Genomic DNA, 5,641 nt, shown 5'->3' on the forward strand with positions numbered 1-5,641 from the left:
TATAGAGCTCCAAGGAGATTATGTTGAAAAATTTTAAAAAATTTACCCAAAAAAAATTGTTTTTATACTTCATTCTAAGGACTTATTGAACTACCCTCGTACAATCTATACGCTTCTAATCTAAGAGACTTCTGTTTACTTTTTCTTTCACTTTTTTACACCTCTAGCACCCTCCAACTTCTTCATCCATTCTTCTCCTAATCCATCCTCCCTTAGAATCTTAACCACATTCTCTTGCCAGTCTCCTTTATCTTCCATTCCTCTCCTACATCCTTCCCATACATGCTCCCATGTTTTCTCCTCCCATTTACATATTTTATACTTTCTGTTCTCTTCTTTTTCCAATACATCCCCTCCCTTACCTCGTTTCCAATCTAAATCTTGCTATTCTGGTCCACCTTCTCTTTCCCCATCCCTTTTCTATATACTTTGGTACTCCTTCCTTTTTTATCATCTTATACCATTAATTTTATTTTGATTCCTCAATCATCCCCAGCTTTCTATTAATTGTCTTTCCCTCTTCTTTTTTTCAATTCTGCATAGTTTACTCTAGTTCCGTCTTCCATGCCTCTAGCAGTAAAGAAATCCCACCTTTTTTCTGCCTATCTCCTTAATTCGTTCGCCCTCCCTCTCCTCTCTTCTACCTCTATCAAACACTTTCTCGCCAACTCCCCTCCCTTTCCTCTAGTGCCCGTAGTGTTCATCTTATATACCTTTCTTGCAAACTCTCAATATCTTTCCTTTCTTTCCATCTCCATATCTCTGATCCATAACCTAATACCGGTCATACCAGCGTATAAAATAACCACATTCTCGTTCTCCAATTTTTTTGAACCTTCTTTGTCCTATTGCCTGTACCTGTTTCAATATGTGGTAGACCATTAATCTGCTCAGAAAAAATGTATCTTTTTGGTTGAACATTTATTTTGTTTAAAATGTAACTGCTCTACTGAAAATTCATTTTTTTTGGTTAAAAATTAATATTTTAAACGATTAAGATAATTTTTTTATTTTGGGTGTAAAAAACTTTTCTTTTTACTTGAAAATCCATCTATTTTGTTGATTATTCAACTAGAGGAGTCCACTCTACAGTAGATAATGATCCTACAGTAGATAATCATTAATCTTAAATACTAATGTATGTAAAATACTCAATTTACTGTAACCAATAATTAAGTAATGGTATGTATTAATATATTAAAATTACAATTGATTACTTTACTTATAATTGTGCTTATAATTAATAATTATCTACTGAAGCGTGGTCTCCCCTACTTGATTAAAAGTGAAACTTCTTTTTCAAAAATTATTTTTGTTTGGTAGTCATTATATTAATTCAAAACTCTTTTTTTTCGTTAGAAATTCATTTTCTTACTTGAAAATATAACTATTTCATGTTTGGTTAAAAATTCATGCATTTTATTAAAAAATTCGTCTTTTGTAGTAAAATATTAATCTTCTTGGTGAAAAATTAATCTTTTTGATTGAAAATTCATTTTTGTAATCAAATACCCAGTGGGCACAAGCATTAAAGAACATCTTTAAAACGGCTTAAGAATGTCCTAAGTCAGTCCATATAACGTTCCATAAACATACAATGTTCCAAAGACGTTTTAAAGACGTAGTTCGAACATAAAACGTTTTTAAAACATTATTTGCTCTGACCTAGGACAGTTTTTAAAACGTTCAAAGGACGTCTTTTGACTTGTACATACAAGAAAGGTTTTTAGGACGTTCTAATTACGTTCGGAAATATTGTGCTCAGTGAGCATTGAAGTATTTCGTTGAAAATTCATTTTTTATGGTTGACAATGTATTTTTTTAATTGAAATTTAAGTACTTCATGTTTGCTTAAAAAACTATCATCTTTATTTGAAGATTCGTGTTTTTGGCAGAATATTAATCTTTGTACACAGTCGAGCTTTTTGTTGAACAATTCATTTCGTTGATTCATTGTTACCCAGTGGGCACAAGCGTTAAAGAACATCTTTAGAACGGCTTAAAAATGTCCTAAGTCAGTCCATGTAACGTTCCATAAACATACAATGTCCCAAAGACGTTTTAAAGACGTATGTCGAACATAAAACGTTTTTAAAACATTATTTGGTCTGACCTAGGACCGTTTTTAAAACGTTCAAAGGACCTCTTTTCACTTGTACGTACAAGAAAGATTTTTAGGACGTTCCAATTACGTTCAGAAATGTTGTGCCCACTGGGGATTTACATTTATATTTGCCATGTATGATGGCACATTCTGCGTTATCCCCTCGCTCCCACACACTACTACAAATGTATTGACATTTACAGGAAGTAGGCAAGAATTAGAAAAAATTATCCGAGAGGGAACAAAAATTATATTTTTATTCGCTGTATTCATAAAACAGCCATCAGATGAAATCTCTTCTTGTAAAGGAAAAACTACTGACAATAACCCTGTTGGGTAGCTATGACAGCGCCACCAATTTGAAATTATTGGGAAGAAATTTGAATTTGAATTCAATTTTAACAAGAAATCTTGTAGTAAATAACTAATTTTAGACCTGAGTATAAAATTTCTGATTAAAATAAACTGATATTTACTGCTCTTTTTCATTAACATTGCTCTAATAACTTTGAGATACTCAATAATTCGCGTGTCAGATGACGGTGCTATCAAGTTAAACGAGATACCCTGCAGGCGTATAAGAATGTATAAATATGCAAATCAGCATTTTTCTCTAAAAAATTGCATCTTATTTTTACCCTGTAAAATATAAATTTTGTATTCAACCAATCATACTTAACTTTGTGTGATCTAGGTTGTTGCAAGAAACGTAATTGGAGATAAAAGAAAAGCAGAGCTTAGAAACAATAAGCTTCAGAATTTTGAGAAGGAATTTAACAATCAAAGCAATATACCCATCATAATTGGAAACGAGTCGTTGAAAGACCGAATGACCATTATTCCCCGCTCTAGATTAGACGCTCTGACGAACAGGAGTTTAAACTGCAAGGCTGTTGGAAAACATTCTAATAATCGCATCGTTTTTTCTTCATCAAAGAAATTTTGCTACTCAAAAAAAGTAGAAACTACCATGGAAAAGGTCTGTGATTCATTTATAATTTTCAATTCCTCTCGGTTTTCTAGGTACGAAGGGTTTAAAGTATGCAAAATTCTGTACACACGACAGCTGCTCAGTGGCCATTCAAAAAGTACGTCACAAGGGAGATTACCAACAAGCAACAATTGTCTTTACGCAAGTGTATCATACGTTATTTTTCGCAACAATTGTCCGAGGATAATCCATTTTTGACTGAAAATTAATCACTTTTAGTTGAAAATTCAACTCTTAAATTTGCAATTTAGAATTCATCTTTTTTAAGTGAAAATTTAACTACTTCATTAAGAGTTGATTTTTTGTGAGTTTTTATTAAATACTGTTTTTAGTGTTTAAACTATTTAGAATTTTAGGTGTTTGCGATTAAATTATTTTAATCATATAATATTAGACAATGTTTTAAATTCTACAATTTTAATGATTTCTACATATTTTTATGGATTCTTATGATTTTCAAAGTCTTCAAGGTATTTTAAGTTGTTTTTACGATTTTTCAGAGAAATTCAGGGATTTTAGATTAGCATTTAGATACATGCAGGGTGTGGAGAATGGATTAACAAAAATGCGTAAGATAGAGAGAGGCACCGATTGAACATGACTGAAAAGAAATTTCTTAGAGCCATGGCAAGGTTAATTTTCACTGTCTCCGTTTTGAAGACTTCGAGCGTCACGGGGCAACTTTCTGATGTGAAGAAAAGAAAAGATCCAGATGGTAAGCCGGAACCGGCTCAAAATGGATGACTGCTTCAATGTGTCAAAAGTAATTTATTTTCTTTTACTGCAGACATAAAATTCACTTTAATTCGCTAAATTATTAACTTTTTTGTGCCATTTTTAAGAGAATATTTAAATAGATTTTAAAAGATTTTGAAAATTATCAAAATCTAATCTGGAAGATTTTAAAGCATTTTTAAAATTTTTCAGTTTTTTTTTTGTTAAAATTTAAGAAAAATTTCTAACATTTAAAAATATATATTTAGAAGTTTCGAAAAAATTTCAAATATAACTGAAAATTTCAAAACATATAAAAACCTTTTAAATAAAATGTCGATTTTTTTTAACATTTTGAAATAAAATCATGAAGCTTTTTGAGGATTTCGAAAGCTTTTAAGATAATAACAAAATTTTCTCAATATCTCTGGGAAAATTTTTAATTATTTTTTTTCGAAAAAATAGTTTTAAGAAAATATTTTAAAACTAAATCAAATTTTACGTATAAATAACAATTGAAAAATTACTGATTTGAAACTACTTAAAACGAAAATAATTTAGCTTCTAATTTATTGAATTATTCTGATATTTAAAGCATTGTAAATGGTAACGTGAATTTATATTTTTGGAACTGAATCTGAATGTTTGAATTGCAAAATTCATAAAAGTTTAAAATTTCGCAGTTGAACTGCATTTAATTAAAAATTGTACAATTGAAAACTGTTAATAGCTTCCATTTTATTCTTGTAAATGATTGAAAGTTTGAATACATCATTTCTGAATAAATAAATTTTTAAACTTAAGATTTAAAAGTTTAAAATTCAATAGTTCTATTTTGAGTGATTTCATTTGCGGTTCATTTTTTATTACTTAAAATGAAAAAATGTTTAGTTTTAAAATTTTTTCGGACTGGGAAAAAACCGGGAAATGACCGGGAATTTTTTACATTCATTAGAACGGCCACCCTGAATATTGTTTATATAATTGTTTATTATTGTTGATATTACAAATATTTTCGGCTTCCTGTTATCACCCACTTTTGGATGATGCAGGCAGGAAAAGGTGAAGCGAAAATTTGGTCTATCTTAGGAAATGTGGGATACTTAATTCGCAAACAAATTTTTGAACCCAATCGTCTTCGAAAGACTACTTTAAACAGAGTTCAGGCTAAAATAAAATCTAAACTGATTATGTCTTTAGAAATGATTCATCAGGAGAGGAATATAATGGAGATGAAGATAAAGATCTAGAAGGGAACAGAAAAGATGTCAATGAAGACAGTGCTACTGAAGAACAAGAAGAAGTGTAGTGAAAGCAAATAAAAAAATAACAAAGACAGTCACAGCGGAGAAAACGATGAAAAGGAAAACAGTGACAGCGAAGAGGATAGTGATATTGAAAAAGAAGAAAATGCGGCTAATGAATATGGTGATGTAGAGGTAGAAGAGAATAAACATGCTAAGATTATTTTTTAGTCTGATATCGAAAAATTTGAATATTAAAAGGAGATTTAAGACAACTTTAAATGAATGATATTTGTTTTCTTCTGTAATTTTTTAGCGTTCAATAAATTCTCTTTACGTTAATGAAATGCATTTAGTTGACTAAATAACGGATATAGACGGTTAAATATAATATATATTTGCATACAGTACTGCATGAAATTGCGGGTTGAGTTTCAGATAGAACCTGGTGTATAGCAGATCAATATCAAGTAAGATTTCTCATAGAAAACTAACACAAAATCCGTGTAAAATTCCGAATAGAGTAGGATAGATTGCAGTTTTAAAATGACAGTCGAGTTGCAGAAAAAATCGGATAAGTACCGCATT

At 30.2% G+C, this 5,641-nt stretch overlaps 1 protein-coding gene across 2 annotated transcripts in view; it reads left to right on the plus strand.

Moving 5' to 3' along the window:
- The window catches only part of LOC117167911, a 216,115-nt gene extending 210,810 nt beyond the window's left edge, over nucleotides 1-5,305 (plus strand). For both annotated transcript variants that reach the window (XR_004466441.1, XM_033353153.1), the window contains 3 exons: nucleotides 2,799-3,399; nucleotides 3,596-3,858; nucleotides 5,010-5,305. The gene's annotated coding sequence lies outside the window, so the exon portion shown is untranslated. The remainder of the gene's footprint in view (nucleotides 1-2,798; nucleotides 3,400-3,595; nucleotides 3,859-5,009) is intronic.
- The last annotated feature ends 336 nt before the right edge of the window (nucleotides 5,306-5,641 follow it).

The sequence above is a fragment of the Belonocnema kinseyi genome, chromosome 2 (assembly GCF_010883055.1).
Source record: "Belonocnema kinseyi isolate 2016_QV_RU_SX_M_011 chromosome 2, B_treatae_v1, whole genome shotgun sequence".
NCBI lineage: Eukaryota > Metazoa > Arthropoda > Insecta > Hymenoptera > Cynipidae > Belonocnema > Belonocnema kinseyi.